This window comes from Leuresthes tenuis, unplaced genomic scaffold (assembly GCF_036924035.1).
Source record: "Leuresthes tenuis unplaced genomic scaffold, fLeuTen1.0.hap1 SCAF_20, whole genome shotgun sequence".
Classification (NCBI taxonomy): domain Eukaryota; kingdom Metazoa; phylum Chordata; class Actinopteri; order Atheriniformes; family Atherinopsidae; genus Leuresthes; species Leuresthes tenuis.
In genome coordinates this window covers 25,693,025-25,713,866 of record NW_027325374.1, presented here as the reverse complement: position 1 = coordinate 25,713,866, position 20,842 = coordinate 25,693,025, and the positions used below count along the sequence as shown (strand labels likewise).

Sequence of the window (20,842 nt, the reverse complement as noted above, 5' to 3'; positions counted from 1 at the left end):
GCAGTATTGCTCTGCCATCAGCAATGACACACCCATTTTATTTTCGTGAGACATGTGCAAGCACCTGTTCATCTACTGTTCTATCACTATGAATTAGTGATCTATTATCAATAAGGATACTTCTACAACTACTATCAAAGTATGTCCGGACTTCTTATGTTGTCAGTTGCTATATATGAATAAGTGGGTAGCTACTGACAAGCATTAAGCATGTCACACAGCCCAAACATATAACATTTCAGGACACACCACACAGTTAACAACCACAGTGAAGCGTGTCAAAGCCCAAACATGTAACATTCAACAGGACACTTACACAACACATTCAAATCAAACAGTCAGACAACATACAAGAACATATACCCCAGCCGGCATTGCTCCCTGCCTATTTTCGTACAGCACACTATGTGTGCGCACACCTTTATTCACAAACTCTTCAACTTATACTCTTTTACCGAAGCTGCTACAGCTCGATTGGCCGAATACCCTTAGATCCTATTTCGGTGAATTTGACATCTGCCTTACATGTAACAGATTAGCGGTTTAGCAGTTTTAATTTAGTTTGAGTGAAGGAATTAATTTTATAGCAAAATCCGAAATCGTGAAGCACTCATGAAAGTAAGCTTATTCTCGGATTCCTGAAACTTTAGATTTGCTCTTTCTTTTACTGCAAAGTACAACGTTGTTTTTTTTGTTTAAATCTTTCTAGACATGGTAAATATGAACGACAAAGCAGTTTTAACATAGTTTGAGTGAAGGAATTCATTTTATAGATAAAATCCCAAGAGTCTGCTGAGAAAAGAGAGTGAATGCGAAGTAGACTTTAACACGGCTATGGGAGCGAGCCGAGTGTCGGCTAACCGGGAGAATTGCTTGAAAGAAACGCGACACCGAATGAGCGGTCAGAACAAAGCCTCAATACGGGATTCTCGTGGTGTTTTTGTTGCTGCCTTGTCTTTTGCATAGAGTAAAAGACAAGGCAGCCATCGAATAGGGCCCGATTGTTCCTACTTGGTCAGCCGAGGAGCAGGGGGGGGGGGGGGGGGGCAAGCGTCTCAACCAAGCAAAGCTCACCATGGGGAAGGTGGCTATACCAACTAGCCTGATGCCCTGCTCCCGCAGTGACGGATAATCGTACTCTGGTTTCTCTTCATAACATACAAGTCTTTCGCCTTTTACTAAAGACTTCCGTGGAGAGCAGCACTAATGAGTTGTTTCTATTATTGGCAGGCTTTACCTTTGCGGGTGAAGCCCTTTCTGTCTGTGCAAAAGAAATCTTGCTACTTTGCAGAGTGACTTCTCTGAGTAGAGTCGCCTTACAAGACAAGGCAGCCATCGAATAGATTGTTTCTACTTGGTCAGCCGAGGAGCAGGGGGGGGGGCAAGCGTCTCAACCAAGCAAAGCTCACCAAGTAGGAACAATCGGGCCCTTTTCGATGGCTGCAACACCTGAAAGAGATATTGATGCGAGACCCGATCAAATGCTTTTTCAAAGTCTAAATTTAAGATGACAAGCCGGGTGTTTCTGTCTCTAGCGTAATCAATGATGTCTCGAATCAGTACGAGGCTGTCGGTGAGTTGTCTCCCTGAGATGGCACAAGCTTGGTCTGGGTGAATTACCTCCTCTAAAACAGAGGACATCCGTGTCGCTAAAACCTTGCTAAAAAGTTTACAGTCAAAGTTTAAAAGTGTGATGGGCCTCCAATTCTTTAGGTCAGTCTTATCATTTTTTTTATAAAGTAGAGTCACTATTCCCACTCTAAAACTGTCAGGCAGTCGGTCGAGTTTTTCAAAATCTTTAAAAACATCTAAAAGGTCCCAATAGGTCAGATAGAATTCTGCAGGAAGCCCGTCTAAACCCGGAGCTCGACTTCTCTTAAAACCTGTTAGGCATTTTTTTAACTCTAAAGCAGTAAAATTCTGTGTCAAGTGTGCATTCTCTTTTACGGTTTTGTCAACGAATTTTAAGATTTCTGCCGATGTTTCCAAGTGCACTGGTTTCTCTTTGTACATGTTACTATAAAAGGTATGTACAGTTTCAATCATCTCTTGTGTGGATTTTGTTAAAAACCCATCTTCTCTTTTTAGATTTTGAATACACTCCTTTTTATTTATAACTTTCTTTCTTTTTCACCTTCCTCAATTTCCTGCTCCCTGCTTCTTACAAAAATTCCTTTACTCTTTATTTCTGCTAAAACTGACATTTCCTTTTTGACATCTTTGATTTCTTCTTTAAAGTCTATGCCACACTGATTTAGTTTAAAGTAGCGCTGTAAGCGTTTATGTAGTCCCATCATACATCTATTCTCTTTCCTTTTTTTACGTTTACCTTGCTGTTTAAAAAAAGTCTGGGTCGTTTCCTTCACCATTTCCCACCATTGTGCATGTGTTTCGTAGAGGTCTTGAAGGGTCTGCCACTCTTTATAACATTCCCTGTACTGACTGACTATGATTTCATCCTCCAACAGGGAACAGTTGAGTTTCCACAGACCACTTCCTACCGTCACACCAGAAGGGGGTGAAAGGGTGCAGGAGAGCATAAGGTGGTCTGAAAAGAAAACAGGGGTTAATCTAACATCAGTGGGTGGGCAATCTCTAGTAAAGAAATAATCAATGCGAGAGGCTCTGGTGCCATCATGACTAAACCAGGTGAAGCCCTCCTCTCTGGGATGCATGGTTTTAAAACAGTCAGTAAGCTTAAAATCCCTGCATATGCCCTGAAGTAAAATCGAAGTCTTATCCACTTTAAAATCTACCCCTGCTCTTTTTCTATCTTTCCTGCTCAAGATACAGTTAAAATCCCCTCCTACAACTAAAGGTACTTGCCCTAGCATGTAAAGCTGTATATCTTCTAAAAGGTCATACCTTTCATTTTTTCCATTGAAACCATAAATATTTAAGAGGTTAAAGTCTTGCCCCATAAAATTCAAGTGTGCTAAAAGTGCCCGTCCGTCTCTCACCACTGTGCTACCTTTCACCAGAACATGCGGATTTTTAATTAGAATGGCCACACCATCATTTTTATTTTGATTTGAGCCACTCCATATCGATAAATGGGGCCACATTTCCTCCCATTGTCTATGGTTTTTTAAAAAAGGTAGTCCACATTCTTGTATTAAAAACACATCTGATTTTATGGAGTCTAAGATGGATAAAATACTCTGGGCTCTTGTCTTTGATTTCACACTTCTCACATTTAGTGTTGAGAAGGTGAGAACCATTAAAAGCATAAAGGAAAGTAGGTATGTCATTTTCGTTTTTCTAAGTTATCAAAACAAATTACACACAGGTTATTTCTTGGGAAACTAGCTCTTCCTTCATTTCTTTAGGTGAAAAGTGAGTAGGTTGATCTATATTTCCTTTTCGGACTCTCGGTGTTGGCCTCTGACGCAATGTTGCATTTAACTTTGAGTCCCTGGGGGTCGAGTGCAGAGCTGAAGTTAAAAAGGAGACCTCATTTGGTGAGTCGGAGGGGAAGACTCTAGGTTCTTCCACTGAAGAACTGTCTGAAAGGGACCTAACCCTTCCCCTCTTCTCTGATACCACTGGGGAATCAGAGGCTCAGATGCCGTCCTCTTCGGCTGTTGACCTTCGGGGAGGTGAGTATCTTCACTAGACTCACCTGTCTGCTCTTCCTCCTCATTTAGCGTAGCTCCACCCTCTGCCTGTGAATTCTCACAGACTTCAACACTGAGTGGTGAGGCCTCTACAGGCCCCTCCCCTTTTTGCTCCTCACTTCCAATCCAAGCTTTTGGCGGGAAGTTTGAATTTATTGGGTCAACCTCTTCACTTTGTTCACCAACTGCCACCTTTGGTCCTTCTCTTTGTTGGCTTGACTGTGGCTTTACCGTCTTTAATTTGTTGGCAAAAGATTTAGGGCAATCTCTGAAGAGGTGATTTAATTCTCCACAGAGATTACATTTCCTGCCATTTGGACACTCTCCAAAAGTTTGCCCAATTTCTCTGCTCTTCCCACATAACACCTTGGTACAAGCCTCAACCAGGTGCCCATGCTCACCACACTTGCGGCAGAACTTGGGCTGCCCCTGGTAGTGGATGTAATCTCGGTTTTCAAGGTGGCCAGAGTGTCGCCCACCCGCTGCACTGAGCACTCTTCAGCCCTTTTAAATGGTATAACTTTGCACTCCCGCACGCTCCAGCAAGCACCATTCAAGCAACAACTTTGCACTCCAGCTTCGAACATCGGCACAGTCGCAACAAGTAAGGCGACTCTACTCAGAGAAGTCACTCTGCACAGTAAGAAGATTTCTTTTGCACAGACAGAAAGGGCTTCACCCGCAAAGGTAAAGCCTGCCAAAAATAGAAACAACTCATTAGTGCTGCTCAACATTGTACTTTGCAGTAAAAGAAAGAGCAAATCTAAAGATTCAGGAATCCGAGAATAAGCTTAGTTCTTCACGATTTCGGATTTTGCTATAAAATTAATTCCTTCACTCAAACTAAATTAAAACTGCTAAACCGCTAATCTGTTACATACAAGGCAGATGTCAAATTCACCGAAATAGGATCTAAGGGTATTTGGCCAATCGAGCTGTAGCAGCTTCGGTAAAAGAGTATAAGTTGAAGAGTTTGTGAATAAAGGTGTGCGCACACATAGTGTGCTGTACGAAAATAGGCAGGGAGCAATGCCGGCTGGGGTATATGTTCTTGTATGTTGTCTGACTGTTTGATTTGAATGTGTTGTGTAAGTGTCCTGTTAAATGTTACATGTTTGGGCTTTGACACGCTTCACTGTGGTTGTTAACTGTGTGGTGTGTCCTGAAATGTTATATGTTTGGGCTGTGTGACATGCTTAATGCTTGTCAGTAGCTACCCACTTATTCATATATAGCAACTGACAACATAAGAAGTCCGGACATACTTTGATAGTAGTTGTAGAAGTATCCTTATTGATAATAGATCACTAATTCATAGTGATAGAACAGTAGATGAACAGGTGCTTGCACATGTCTCACGAAAATAAAATGGGTGTGTCATTGCTGATGGCAGAGCAATACTGCCAAACTTATGAGTTCTTGTGGCAAACTTGATTCAGTGTCTTGACGTGTATACGCTGTTTCGCTGACTTGATTGTCACAAGAAACAAAGTGTGTTTGATAAGATCCGACCATTTTATTACGGGAGGATCAGTATGTATGGATTCTGATGTGACTGATAAACCCATTCGTATCTTAAGCATAATCTAATACATGAGACAACGCCCTGGCACACGATAAAAAAAAAAAGAGAGAGAGCGGTTTTGTGTCCCCACAGTCCATAATGTAGAAAAGAGAGAAAAAAGCCTTTCTGATTTGGTGTGTGTGCTCATAGTGCAGAGTGTAGAGAAAAGAAAGCCGTTTTGGTGTCACGGGTGTTGTGACTTACACACACACATTTCTAAATTGAGAAAGGAAATTATTTTAGAGGAAGCACTAGAGTTTAGATCCCACATTTGTTGATAGGCATTCATTTATTTCTTCACTTCTGATGAAGTTTCAACAATAAACAACAAACTTTGTATTATGAGAAAGAACCAGAATCATTCTTCAGGAATCCGAAAATAAGCTCTATTTTATGAGTTATGCACGAATTCGGATTCTCCTATAAAACGAATTCCTTAACTCAAACCAAGTTAAGACTGCTTTGTCCTTCATATTTATTCATGTCTAATCAAGTTTCAACGATAAACAACGTTGTACTTTGTAGAATGAGAAAGAACTTCTTCAGCAATAAGCATCTCTCGACATATGACGAAATACAGATTTTGCTATAAAATTAATTCCTTCTATCAGCCTGACTTAAAACTGTTTGTCCTCCTTATTTATCCACTTCAAATCAAGTTTCAACAAATAAAAAAATGTTGTAGTTTGAGAAAGTACAACTTAATCTTCAGCAATCAGTATAAAAAGAGGTGCAAATGCCAACCATACATACCTAAAAGGTGGAGCGGAAGTATTCAGCTGCAAGTAGGTGTGAATGTTCGACTATAATTTGTAAAAAGCGGGTAAGAAAAGGTTCGAATGCCCGACTATATATTAACAAAAGCGGGAGGAGAGGTCTTCAGATGAGAGTGGGTGAGAATTTCCAACCATAATCTATAAAATACGGTGAAAAAAAATATGTGAATGCCTCATAGAACACTAAAAGCGGAAGTGTTCGGCTGCAAGAAGGTGTGAATGTCCGACTATATTTGGTGAAAAGCAGGTGAAGCAAGGTCTGAATGCCCAACCTTACATCATCAAAAGCGAGATCAGAGGTGTTTGGCTGCAAGAAGGCCATAGTTTTCCAAAAGCGGGTAAGGTGCGAATGTCCGACTAAATATCAACAAAATTTGGGGCGGAGGTCTTCGGATGCAAGTGGGTGTGAATATTCCACCATACAAGTATGGTGGAGAGGAAGCTGTGAATAGCCGACCATAGTTTGGAAAAAGCGGGTAAGAAAAGGTTTGAATGCCCGAACATACACCATCAAAAGAGGGAGCGGAGGTGTTCCGCTGTACGAAGGTGTGAATGTCCGACCATAGTTGGTAAAAAGCGGGTAAGAAAAGGTTAAAATACCCGACTGTACACAATCAATAGCGGGAGCGGATGTGTTCGGCTACAAGAAGATGTGAAAGTCCGACCATGGTTTGGTAAAAAGCGGGTAAGAAAAGGTGCGAATGTCCGACAATGTATGATCAAAAGAGAGAGCGGAGGTTTTCGGATACAAGAAGGTTTGAATGTCCCACCATAGTTTGTAAAAAGCGGGTAAGAAAAGCTTCAAATGCCCGACTATACACCATCAAAAGCGGGAGCAGAGGTGTTCCGCTGTAAGACGGTGTGAATGTCCGACCATAGTTGGTAAAAAGCGGGTAAGAAAAGGTTAAAATACCCGACTGTACACAATCAATAGCGGGAGCGGAGTTGTTCGGCTACAAGAAGGTGTGAAAGTCCGACCATGGTTTGTAAAAACCGGGAAGAAAAGGCTCGAAAGCCCGACTATACACCATCAAAAAGAAGGTTTGAATGTCCATCAATAATTGCTTTAAAACAAGAAAGTAAATTTTCGAATATCAAACCGCACATGATCATAAGCGGGAGAGAAGGTGTTCGGCTGCAAGAAGGTGTGAATGTCCACCCATAATTCATGAAAAATGGGTAAAAAAAAGGTGCGAATGCCTAACAATACATTATCAAAAGCAGGTGTGAATGTCAGATCATAATTTGTAAAAAGCTGATGAGAAAGGGTGAGAATGCCCGACTATACACCATCAAATGCGGGAGCGGAGGTGTTCGGCTCTGAGTAGGTGTGAATGTCCGACCATAATTGCTGAAGAATGTGTTAGAAAAGGTAAGAATGCTGGACCATACATCATCAAAAGCGGGAGAGGTGGTGTTCGGCTGCAAAAAGGTGTGACTGTTCGACTAAAGTTTGTAAAAAGTGGGTAAGACAAGGTGCGAATGCCTGACAATGTATGATCAAAAGCGGGAGCGGAGGTGTTCAGCTGCAAGAAGGTCTACATGTCCATCAATAATTGCTAGAAAACATGAAAGAAACTTTTCGAAAATCAAACCGCACATGATCATAAGTGGGATAGGAGGTGTTCAGCTGCAAGGTGTGAATGTCCACCCATAATTCCTGAAAAATGGGCAAAAAAAATGTGTGAATGCCCAACCATACATCATCAAAAGCAGGAGTGGAAGTGTTCGGCTACAAGAAGGTGTGAACGTCCAACCAAAATATGTAAAAAGAAGTTAAGAAAAGGTTCGAATATCCAACCAAACATAATCAAAAGCGGGAGCAGAGCTGTTCGACTGCAAGTAGGTGTGAATGTCAGATCATAATTTGCAAAAAGCTGATGAGAAAGGGTGAGAATGCCCGACTATACACCATCAAATGTGGGAGCGGAGTTGTTCGGCTGTGAGTAGGTGTGAATCTCCGACCATAATTGCTGAAAAATGTGTTAGAAAAGGTAAGAATGCCGGTCCATACATCATCAAAAGCGAGAGAGGTTGTGTTCGGCTGCAAGTAGGTGTGAATGTCAGGCCATAATTACTCACAAACGGGTAAGAAAAGGTAGTATTGCCAGACCATATATGATCAAAACAGGGAGCGGAGGTGGTTCAGCTGCAAGAAGGTTTGAATGTCCGACTAAAGTTCAAATATATTAACAAAAGCGGGAGGAGAGGTCTTCGGATGAGAGTGGTTGAAAATTTCCGACCATAATGTATAAAATGCGGTGAAAAAAAGGTGTGATAGAACACTAAAAGGTGGAGCGGAAGTGTTCGGCTGCAAGAAGGTGTGAATGTCCGACTATATTTGGTGGAAAGCAGGTGAAGCAAGGTCTGAATGCCCAACTTTACATCATCAAAAGCGAGATCAGAGGTGTTTGGCTGCAAGAAGGCCATAGTTTGCCAAAAGCGGGTAAGGTGCGAATGTCCGACTAAATATCAACAAAATTTGGGGAGGAGGTCTTCGGATGCAAGTGGGTGTGAATGTCCGACTATATTTGGTGAAAAGCAGGTGAAACAAGGTCTGAATGCCCAACCTTACATCATCAAAAGCGAGATCAGAGGTGTTTGGCTGCAAGAAGGCCATAGTTTGCCAAAAGCGGGTAAGGTTCGAATGTCCGACTAAATATCAACAAAATTTGGGGCAGAGGTCTTCGGATGCAAGTGGGTGTGAATATCCCACCATACAAGTATGGTGGAGAGGAAGCTGTGAATAGCTGACCATAGTTTGGAAAAAGCGGGTAAGAAAAGGTTTGAATGCCCGAACATACACCATCAAAAGAGGGAGCGGAGGTGTTCCGCTGTACGAAGGTGTGAATGTCCGACCATACTTGGTAAAAAGCGGGTAAGAAAAGGTTAAAATACCCGACTGTACACAATCAATAGCGGGAGCGGATGTGTTCGGCTACAAGAAGATGTGAAAGTCCGACCATGGTTTGTAAAAAGCGGGTAAGAAAAGGTGCGAATGTCCGACAATGTATGATCAAAAGAGAGAGCGGAGGTTTTCGGATACAAGAAGGTTTGAATGTCCCACCATAGTTTGTAAAAAGCGGGTAAGAAAAGGTTTGAATGCCCGACTATACACCATCAAAAGCGGGAGCAGAGGTGTTCCGCTGTAAGACGGTGTGAATGTCCGACCATAGTTGGTAAAAAGCGGGTAAGAAAAGGTTAAAATACCCGACTGTACACAATCAATAGCGGGAGCGGAGTTGTTCGGCTACAAGAAGGTGTGAAAGTCCGACCATGGTTTGTAAAAACCGGGAAGAAAAGGCTCGAAAGCCCGACTATACACCATCAAAAAGAAGGTTTGAATGTCCATCAATAATTGCTTTAAAACAAGAAAGTAAATTTTCGAATATCAAACCGCACATGATCATAAGCGGGAGAGGAGGTGTTAGGCTGCAAGGTGTGAATGTCCACCCATAATTCATGAAAAATGGGTAAAAAAAAGGTGCGAATGCCTAACAATACATTATCAAAAGCAGGTGTGAATGTCAGATCATAATTTGTAAAAAGCTGATGAGAAAGGGTGAGAATGCCCGACTATACACCATCGAATGCGGGAGCGGAGGTGTTCGGCTCTGAGTAGGTGTGAATCTCCGACCATAATTGCTGAAGAATGTGTTAGAAAAGGTAAGAATGCTGGACCATACATCATCAAAAGCGGGAGAGGTGGTGTTCGGCTGCAAAAAGGTGTGACTGTTCGACTAAAGTTTGTAAAAAGTGGGTAAGACAAGGTGCGAATGCCTGACAATGTATGATCAAAAGCGGGAGCGGAGGTGTTCAGCTGCAAGAAGGGCTACATGTCCATCAATAATTGCTAGAAAACATGAAAGAAACTTTTCGAAAATCAAACCGCACATGATCATAAGTGGGATAGGAGGTGTTCAGCTGCAAGGTGTGAATGTCCACTCATAATTCCTGAAAAATGGGCAAAAAAAATGTGTGAATGCCCAACCATACATCATCAAAAGCAGGAGTGGAAGTGTTCGGCTACAAGAAGGTGTGAACGTCCAACCAAAATATGTAAAAAGAAGTTAAGAAAAGGTTCGAATATCCAACCAAACATAATCAAAAGCGGGAGCAGAGCTGTTCGACTGCAAGTAGGTGTGAATGTCAGATCATAATTTGCAAAAAGCTGATGAGAAAGGGTGAGAATGCCCGACTATACATCATCAAATGCGGAAGCTGAGTTGTTCGGCTGTGAGTAGGTGTGAATCTCCGACCATAATTGCTGAAAAATGTGTTAAAAAAGGTAAAAATGCCGGTCCATACATCATCAAAAGCGAGAGAGGTTGTGTTCGACTGCAAGTAGGTGTGAATGTCCAGCCATAATTACTCACAAACGGGTAAGAAAAGGTAGTAGCCAGACCATATATGATCAAAACAGGGAGCGGAGGTGGTTCAGCTGCAAGAAGGTTTGAATGTAAAACTAAAGTTCAAATATATTAACAAAAGCGGGAGGAGAGGTCTTCGGATGAGAGTGGTTGAAAATTTCCAACCATAATGTATAAAATGCGGTGAAAAAAAAGGTGTGATAGAACACTAAAAGGTGGAGCGGAAGTGTTCGGCTGCAAGAAGGTGTGAATGTCCGACTATATTTGGTGAAAAGCAGGTGAAGCAAGGTCTGAATGCCCAACCTTACATCATCAAAAGCAAGATCAGAGTTGTTTGGCTGCAAGAAGGCCATAGTTTGCCAAAAGCGGGTAAGGTGCGAATGTCCGACTAAATATCAACAAAATTTGTGGCGGAGGTCTTCGGATGCAAGTGGGTGTGAATATCCCACCATACAAGTATGGTGGAGAGGAAGCTGTGAATAGCCGACCATAGTTTGGAAAAAGCGGGTAAGAAAAGGTTTGAATGCCCGAACATACACCATCAAAAGAGGGAGTGGAGGTGTTCCGCTGTACGAAGGTGTGAATGTCCAACCATACTTGGTAAAAAGCGGGTAAGAAAAGGTTAATATACCCGACTGTACACAATCAATAGCGGGAGCGGATGTGTTCGGCTACAAGAAGGTGTGACAGTCCGACCATGGTTTGTAAAAAGCGGGTAAGAAAAGGTGCGAATGTCCGACAATGTATGATCAAAAGAGAGAGCGGAGGTTTTCGGATACACGAAAGTTTGAATGTCCTACCATAGTTTGTAAATAGCGGGTAAGAAAAGGTTCGAATGCCCGACTATACACCATCAAAAGTGGGAGCGGAGGTGTTCCGCTGTAAGATGGTGTGAATGTCCGACCATAGTTGGTAAAAAGCGGGTAAGAAAAGGTTAAAATACCCGACTGTACAAAATCAATAGCGGGAGCGGAGTTGTTCGGCTACAAGAAGGTGTGAAAGTCCGACCATGGTTTGTAAAAAGCAGTTAAGAAAAGGTTCGAATATCCAACCAAACGTAATCAAAAGCGGGAGCAGAGCTGTTCGACTGCAAGTAGGTGTGAATGTCCAGCCATAATTACTCACAAACGGGGGAAGAAAAGGTAGTATTGCCAGACCATACATGATCAAAACAGGGAGCGGAGGTTCAGCTGCAAGGTGTGAATGTCTGACTATAGTTTGTAAAAAGCTGGTAAGACAAGGAGCGATGTCCCAACATTGTATGATCAAAAGCGGGAGCGGAGGTGTCCAGCTGTGAGTAGGTGTGAATGTCCGACCATAATTGCTGAAAAATGTGTTAGAAAAGGTAAGAATACTGAACCATACATCATCAAAAGCGGTAGAGGTGGTGTTCGGCTGCAAGAAGGTGTGAAAGTCCGACAATGGTTTGTAAAAAGCGGGTAATAAAAGGTTCGAATGCCCGAATATACATCATCAAAAGCGGAAGCGGAGGTGTTCGGATGCAAGAAGGTGTGAACGTCCGACCAAAGTTTGTAAAAAGCAGTGAAAAGCGAGAAAAAGCTTTTCGTGAGTTCTGCATGATTTGGGATTTTGCTTATAAAATGCATTACTTCACTCAAACTATGTTAAAACTGATTTGTTCTTCATATTTACCATGTCTACAAAGATTTAAACAAAAAAACAACGTTGTACTTTGCAGTAAAAGAAAGAGCAAATCTAAAGTTTCAGGAATCCGAGTATAAGCCTGCTTTCATGAGTTCTGCACGATTTCGGATTTTGCTATAAAATGAATTGCTTTGCTCAAACCAAGTTAAAACTGCTTTGTCCTTCCATATTCATCAATGTCTAGATCGACTTCAACAAAGAAAAACATTGGACTTTGAAGAAGTTGAAATCCATCTACACATTGATAAATATGAAGGACAAAGCAGTTCCCACTTGCCCATAAGAAAATAAGCTTATTCTCGGATTCCTGATCAGTTCAGGAAACTTCAGTTTTGCTCTTTCTTCTACTGCAAAATACAATGTTTTTCTTTGTTGAAGTCGATCTAGACATTGATAAATATGAATGAAAAAGCAGTTTTAACTTGGTTTGAGTGAATGAATTCATTTTATACATAAAATCCCAAATCATGCAGAACGTATGAAAAGAAGCTTATTCTCGGATTCCTGATCCTTCAGTTTTGCTCTTTCTTCTACTGCAAAATACAATGTTGTTCTTTGTTGAAGTCGATCTAGACATTGATAAATATGAATGAAAAAGCAGTTTTAACTTGGTTTGAGTGAATGAATTCATTTTATACATAAAATCCGAAATCGTGCAGAACTCATGAAAATAAGCTTATTCTCGGATTCCTAAAACTTTTGATTGGCTCTTTCTTTTACTGCAAAGTACAACGTTGTTTTTTTGTTTAAATCTATCGAGACATTGATAAATATGAAGGTAAAAGCCGTTTTAACATAGTTTGAGTGAAGGAATTGATTTTATAGATAAAATCCCAAATCATGCAGAACTCCTCAAAAGGGGCGTATGGCTTAATCACAAGTGTGGCTCTTTCTCATTCAGGGTAGTATGAGGAAGTTTATGCTTGAAATATATGTAGAAATGGGTACATATGAAGGACAAAGCAGTGTTAACTTAGTTTGAGTGAAGGAATTCATTTTATACATAAAATCCCAAATCATGCAGAACGTATGAAAAGAAGCTTATTCTCGGATTCCTGATCCTTCAGTTTTGCTCTTTCTTCTACTGCAAAATACAATGTTGTTCTTTGTTGAAGTCGATCTAGACATTGATAAATATGAAGGAAAAAGCAGTTTTAACTTGGTTTGAGTGAATGAATTCATTTTATACATAAAATCCCAAATCATGCAGAACGTATGAAAAGAAGCTTATTCTCGGATTCCTGATCCTTCAGTTTTGCTCTTTCTTCTACTGCAAAATACAATGTTGTTCTTTGTTGAAGTCGATCTAGACATTGATAAATATGAAGGAAAAAGCAGTTTTAACTTGGTTTGAGTGAATGAATTCATTTTATACATAAAATCCGAAATCGTGCAGAACTCATGAAAATAAGCTTATTCTCGGATTCCTAAAACTTTTGATTTGCTCTTTCTTTTATTGCAAAGTACAACGTTGTTTTTTTGTTTAAATCTATCGAGACATTGATAAATATGAAGGTAAAAGCCGTTTTAACATAGTTTGAGTGAAGGAATTAATTTTATAGATAAAATCCCAAACCATGCAGAACTCCTCAAAAGGGTCGTATGGCTTAATCACAAGTTTGGCTCTTTCTCATTCAGGGTAGTATGAGGAAGTTTATGCTTGAAATATATGTAGAAATGGGTACATATGAAGGACAAAGCAGTGTTAACTTAGTTTGCGTGAAGGAATTCATTTTATACATAAAATCCGAAATCGTGCAGAACTCATGAAAATAAGCTTATTCTCGGATTCCTAAAACTTTTGATTTGCACTTTCTTTTACTGCAAAGTACAACGTTGTTTTTTGTTGAAATCTATCTAGACATTGATAAATACGAGCCAAAACTCTGCTGCCGCTTTTGATAATTTATGGTTGGGCATTCTTACCTTTTACCCGCTTTTTACAAATTATGATCTTACATTCACACCTACTTGCAGTCGAACACCTTCTCATCCACTTATGATCATGTGCGGTTGGGCTTTCGTACCTTTTCTTACCCATTTTTCAGTAATTATGGGTGGACATTCAGACCTTCTTGCAGCCGAAAACCTCCGCTCCTCTTTTGATCATACATTGTCGGGCATTCACACCTTGTCTTACCCGCTTTTTACAAACTTTAGTCGGACATTCAAACCTTCTTGCAGCTGAACCACCTCCGCTCCCTGTTTTGATCATATATGGTCTGGCAATAGTACCTTTTCTTACCCGTTTGTGAGTAATTATGGCTGGACATTCACACCTACTTGCAGCCGAACACAACCTCTCCCGCTTTTGATGATATATGGTCCGGCATTCTTACCTTTTCTAACACATTTTTCAGCATTTATGGTCGGACATTCACACCTACTCACAGACGAACACCTCCGCTCCCACATTTGATAGTGTATAGTCGGGCATTCTCACCCTTTCTCTACAGCTTTTTGCAAATTATGATCTGATATTCACACCTACTTGCAGTCGAACAGCTCTGCTCCCGCTTTTGATAATGTTTGGTTGGATATTCGAACATTTTCTTAACTGCTTTTTACAAACTTTGGTCGGACGTTCACACCGTCTTGCAGCCGAACACCTCCGCTTCCGCTTTTGATGGTATATAGTCGGGCATTCGAGCCTTTTCTTCCCCGCCTATTACTTACTATGGTTGGACATTCAAACCTTCTTGTAGCCGAACACATCCGCTCCTGCTTTTGATGATGTATGATTTGGCATTCGCACCTTTTCTTACCCATTTTTCAGTAATTTTTGGTCGGACATTCAGACCTTCTTGCACCGGAACACCTCTGCTCCCGCTTTTGATGGTGTATAGTCAGGCTTTCGAGCCTTTTCTTCCCCGATTTTTACAAATTGTGGTTGGACATTCAGACCTTGCAGCCGAAAACCTCCGCTCCCTCTTTTGATCATACATTGTCGGGCATTCGCCCCTTGTCTTACACGGTTTTTACAAACTTTAGTCAGACATTCACACCTTGCAGCTGAACCACCTCCATTCCCTGTTTTGATCATGTGTGGTCTGGAAATACTACCTTTTCTTCCCCCGTTTGTGAGTAATTATGTCTGGACATTCACACCTACTTGCAGCCGAAAAACCACCTCTCCCGCTTTTGATGATGTATTGTCCGGCATTCTAGTCTTTTCTATCACATTTTTCAGCAATTATGATCTGACATTCACACCTACTTGCAGTCGAACAGCTCTGCTCCCACTTTTGATTATGTTCGGTTGGATATTCAAACCTTTTCTTAACTGCTTTTTACAAACTTTAGTCGGACGTTCACACCTTCTTGCAGCCGAACACCTCCGCTTCCGCTTTTGATGGTATATATTCGGGTATTCGAACCTTCTCTTACCCGCTTTTTACAAACCATGGTTGGACTTTCATACCTTCTTGTAGCTGAACAACTCCACTCCTGCTTTTGATGATTTATGGTTGGACATTCGCATCTTTTCCTACCCATTTTTCAGTAATTATGGGTGGATATTCACACCTTCTTGCAGCTGAACACCTCCTCTCCCGCTAATGATCATGTAAGGTTTGATATTCGAAAATTTTCTTTCATGTTTTAAAGCAATTATTAATGGACATTCACACCTACTTGCAGCCGAACACCACCTCTCCCGCTTTTGATGATGTATGGACCGGCATTCTTACCTTTTCTAACACATTTTTCAGCAATTATGGTTGGAGAATCACACCTACTCACAGCCGAACAACTCCGCTACCGCATTTGATGGTGTATAGTCGGGATTTCTCACCCTTTCTCATCAGCTTTTTGCAAATTATTCTCTGACATTCACACCTACTTGCAGTCGAACAGCTCTGCTCCCGCTTTTGATTATGTTTGGTTAGATATTCGAACCTTTTCTTAACTGCTTTTTCACAAACTTTGGTCGGACGTTCACACCTTCTTGCAGCCGAACACCTACGCTTCCGGTTTTGATAGTGTATATTCGGGCATACGAACCTTTTCTTACCCGCTTTTTACAAACCATGGTCGGACTTTCACACCTTCTCTTAGCTGAACAACTCCGCTCCCTCTTTTGATGGTGTACAGTCGGGTATTTTAACCTTTTCTTACCCGCTTTTTACCAACTATGATCGGACATTCACACCGTCTTACAGCGGAACACCTCCGCTACCTCTTTTGATGGTGTATGTTCGGGCATTCGAACCTTTTCTTACCCGCTTTTTAAAACCAGGGTCGGACTTTCACACCTTTTAGTAGCCGAACAACTCCGCTCCCGCTATTGATTGTGTACAGTCGGGTATTTTAACCTTTTCTTACCCGCTTTTTACAAACCATGGTCGGACTTTCACACCTTCTCTTAGCTGAACAACTCCGCTCCCTCTTTTGATTGTGTACAGTCGGGTATTTTAACCTTTTCTTACCTGCTTTTTACCAACTATGATCGGACATTCACACCTTCTTACAGCGGAACACCTCCGCTCCCTCTTTTGATGGTGTATGTTTGGGCATTCAAACCTTTTCTTACCCGCTTTTTACAAACTATGGTCGGACATTCAAACCTTCTTGTAGCCGTACACATCCACTCGTGCATTTGATGATGTATGGTTGGGAATTCGCACCTTTTCTTACCCATTTTTCAGTAATTATGGGTGGACATTCACACCTTCTTGCAGCTGAACACCTCCTCTCCCGCTTATTATCATGTGCGGTTTGATATTCGAAAATTCTCTTTCATGTTTTCTAGCAATTATTAATGGACATTCAGAACTTCTTGCAGCTGAACACCTCCGCTCCAGCTTTTGATGGTGTATAGTCGGGCTTTCGAGCCTTTTCTTCCCCGGTTTTTACAAATTATGGTTGGACATTCAGACCTTCTTGCAGCCGAAAACCTCCGCTCCTCTTTTGATCATACATTGTCGGGCATTCACACCTTGTCTTACCCGCTTTTTACAAACTTTAGTCGGACATTCAAACCTTCTTGCAGCTGAACCACCTCCGCTCCCTGTTTTGATCATATATGGTCTGGCAATAGTACCTTTTCTTACCCGTTTGTGAGTAATTATGGCTGGACATTCACACCTACTTGCAGCCGAACACAACCTCTCCCGCTTTTGATGATATATGGTCCGGCATTCTTACCTTTTCTAACACATTTTTCAGCAATTATGGTCGGACATTCACACCTACTCACAGACGAACACCTCCGCTCCCACATTTGATAGTGTATAGTCGGGCATTCTCACCCTTTCTCAACAGCTTTTTGCAAATTATGATCTGATATTCACACCTACTTGCAGTCGAACAGCTCTGCTCCCGCTTTTGATTATGTTTGGTTGGATATTCGAACATTTTCTTAACGGCTTTTTACAAACTTTGGTCGGACGTTCACACCGTCTTGCAGCCGAACACCTCCGCTTCCGCTTTTGATGGTATATAGTCGGGCATTCGAGCCTTTTCTTCCCCGCCTATTACTTACTATGGTTGGACATTCAAACCTTCTTGTAGCCGAACACATCCGCTCCTGCTTTTGATGATTTATGATTTGGCATTCGCACCTTTTCTTACCCATTTTTCAGTAATTTTTGGTCGGACATTCAGACCTTCTTGCACCTGAACACCTCTGCTCCCGCTTTTGATGGTGTATAGTCGGGCTTTCGAGCCTTTTCTTCCCCGCCTATTACTTACTATGGTTGGACATTCAAACCTTCTTTTAGCCGAACACATCCGCTCCTGCTTTTGATGATGTATGATTTGGCATTCGCACCTTTTCTTACCCATTTTTCAGTAATTTTTGGTCGGACATTCAGACCTTCTTGCACCGGAACACCTCTGCTCCCGCTTTTGATGGTGTATAGTCAGGCTTTCGAGCCTTTTCTTCCCCGATTTTTACAAATTGTGGTTGGACATTCAGACCTTGCAGCCGAAAACCTCCGCTCCCTCTTTTGATCATACATTGTCGGGCATTCGCCCCTTGTCTTACACGGTTTTTACAAACTTTAGTCAGACATTCACACCTTGCAGCTGAACCACCTCCATTCCCTGTTTTGATCATGTGTGGTCTGGAAATACTACCTTTTCTTCCCCCGTTTGTGAGTAATTATGTCTGGACATTCACACCTACTTGCAGCCGAAAAACCACCTCTCCCGCTTTTGATGATGTATTGTCCGGCATTCTAGTCTTTTCTATCACATTTTTCAGCAATTATGATCTGACATTCACACCTACTTGCAGTCGAACAGCTCTGCTCCCACTTTTGATTATGTTCGGTTGGATATTCAAACCTTTTCTTAACTGCTTTTTACAAACTTTGGTCGGACGTTCACACCTTCTTGCAGCCGAACACCTCCGCTTCCGCTTTTGATGGTATATATTCGGGTATTCGAACCTTCTCTTACCCGCTTTTTACAAACCATGGTTGGACTTTCATACCTTCTTGTAGCTGAACAACTCCACTCCTGCTTTTGATGATTTATGGTTGGACATTCGCATCTTTTCCTACCCATTTTTCAGTAATTATGGGTGGATATTCACACCTTCTTGCAGCTGAACACCTCCTCTCCCGCTAATGATCATGTAAGGTTTGATATTCGAAAATTTTCTTTCATGTTTTAAAGCAATTATTAATGGACATTCACACCTACTTGCAGCCGAACACCACCTCTCCCGCTTTTGATGATGTATGGACCGGCATTCTTACCTTTTCTAACACATTTTTCAGCATTTATGGTCGGACATTCACACCTACTCACAGACGAACACCTCCGCTCCCACATTTGATAGTGTATAGTCGGGCATTCTCACCCTTTCTCTACAGCTTTTTGCAAATTATGATCTGATATTCACACCTACTTGCAGTCGAACAGCTCTGCTCCCGCTTTTGATAATGTTTGGTTGGATATTCGAACATTTTCTTAACTGCTTTTTACAAACTTTGGTCGGACGTTCACACCGTCTTGCAGCCGAACACCTCCGCTTCCGCTTTTGATGGTATATAGTCGGGCATTCGAGCCTTTTCTTCCCCGCCTATTACTTACTATGGTTGGACATTCAAACCTTCTTGTAGCCGAACACATCCGCTCCTGCTTTTGATGATGTATGATTTGGCATTCGCACCTTTTCTTACCCATTTTTCAGTAATTTTTGGTCGGACATTCAGACCTTCTTGCACCGGAACACCTCTGCTCCCGCTTTTGATGGTGTATAGTCAGGCTTTCGAGCCTTTTCTTCCCCGATTTTTACAAATTGTGGTTGGACATTCAGACCTTGCAGCCGAAAACCTCCGCTCCCTCTTTTGATCATACATTGTCGGGCATTCGCCCCTTGTCTTACACGGTTTTTACAAACTTTAGTCAGACATTCACACCTTGCAGCTGAACCACCTCCATTCCCTGTTTTGATCATGTGTGGTCTGGAAATACTACCTTTTCTTCCCCCGTTTGTGAGTAATTATGTCTGGACATTCACACCTACTTGCAGCCGAAAAACCACCTCTCCCGCTTTTGATGATGTATTGTCCGGCATTCTAGTCTTTTCTATCACATTTTTCAGCAATTATGATCTGACATTCACACCTACTTGCAGTCGAACAGCTCTGCTCCCACTTTTGATTATGTTCGGTTGGATATTCAAACCTTTTCTTAACTGCTTTTTACAAACTTTAGTCGGACGTTCACACCTTCTTGCAGCCGAACACCTCCGCTTCCGCTTTTGATGGTATATATTCGGGTATTCGAACCTTCTCTTACCCGCTTTTTACAAACCATGGTTGGACTTTCATACCTTCTTGTAGCTGAACAACTCCACTCCTGCTTTTGATGATTTATGGTTGGACATTCGCATCTTTTCCTACCCATTTTTCAGTAATTATGGGTGGATATTCACACCTTCTTGCAGCTGAACACCTCCTCTCCCGCTAATGATCATGTAAGGTTTGATATTCGAAAATTTTCTTTCATGTTTTAAAGCAATTATTAATGGACATTCACACCTACTTGCAGCCGAACACCACCTCTCCCGCTTTTGATGATGTATGGACCGGCATTCTTACCTTTTCTAACACATTTTTCAGCAATTATGGTTGGAGAATCACACCTACTCACAGCCGAACAACTCCGCTACCGCATTTGATGGTGTATAGTCGGGATTTCTCACCCTTTCTCATCAGCTTTTTGCAAATTATTCTCTGACATTCACACCTACTTGCAGTCGAACAGCTCTGCTCCCGCTTTTGATTATGTTTGGTTAGATATTCGAACCTTTTCTTAACTGCTTTTTCACAAACTTTGGTCGGACGTTCACACCTTCTTGCAGCCGAACACCTACGCTTCCGGTTTTGATAGTGTATATTCGGGCATACGAACCTTTTCTTACCCGCTTTTTACAAACCATGGTCGGACTTTCACACCTTCTCTTAGCTGAACAACTCCGCTCCCTCTTTTGATGGTGTACAGTCGGGTATTTTAACCTTTTCTTACCCGCTTTTTACCAACTATGATCGGACATTCACACCGTCTTACAGCGGAACACCTCCGCTACCTCTTTTGATGGTGTATGTTCGGGCATTCGAACCTTTTCTTACCCGCTTTTTAAAACCAGGGTCGGACTTTCACACCTTTTAGTAGCCGAACAACTCCGCTCCCGCTATTGATTGTGTACAGTCGGGTATTTTAACCTTTTCTTACCCGCTTTTTACAAACCATGGTCGGACTTTCACACCTTCTCTTAGCTGAACAACTCCGCTCCCTCTTTTGATTGTGTACAGTCGGGTATTTTAACCTTTTCTTACCTGCTTTTTACCAACTATGATCGGACATTCACACCTTCTTACAGCGGAACACCTCCGC

General features: G+C 41.7%; 1 non-coding gene across 1 annotated transcript; it reads left to right on the top strand.

The window, feature by feature from the left end:
- Positions 1 to 1,134: 1,134 nt before the first annotated feature.
- Positions 1,135 to 1,248, top strand: LOC140279030 (U5 spliceosomal RNA). The gene has a single exon (XR_011909236.1). It is a non-coding gene; the product is annotated as a U5 spliceosomal RNA (small nuclear RNA).
- The last annotated feature ends 19,594 nt before the right edge of the window (positions 1,249 to 20,842 follow it).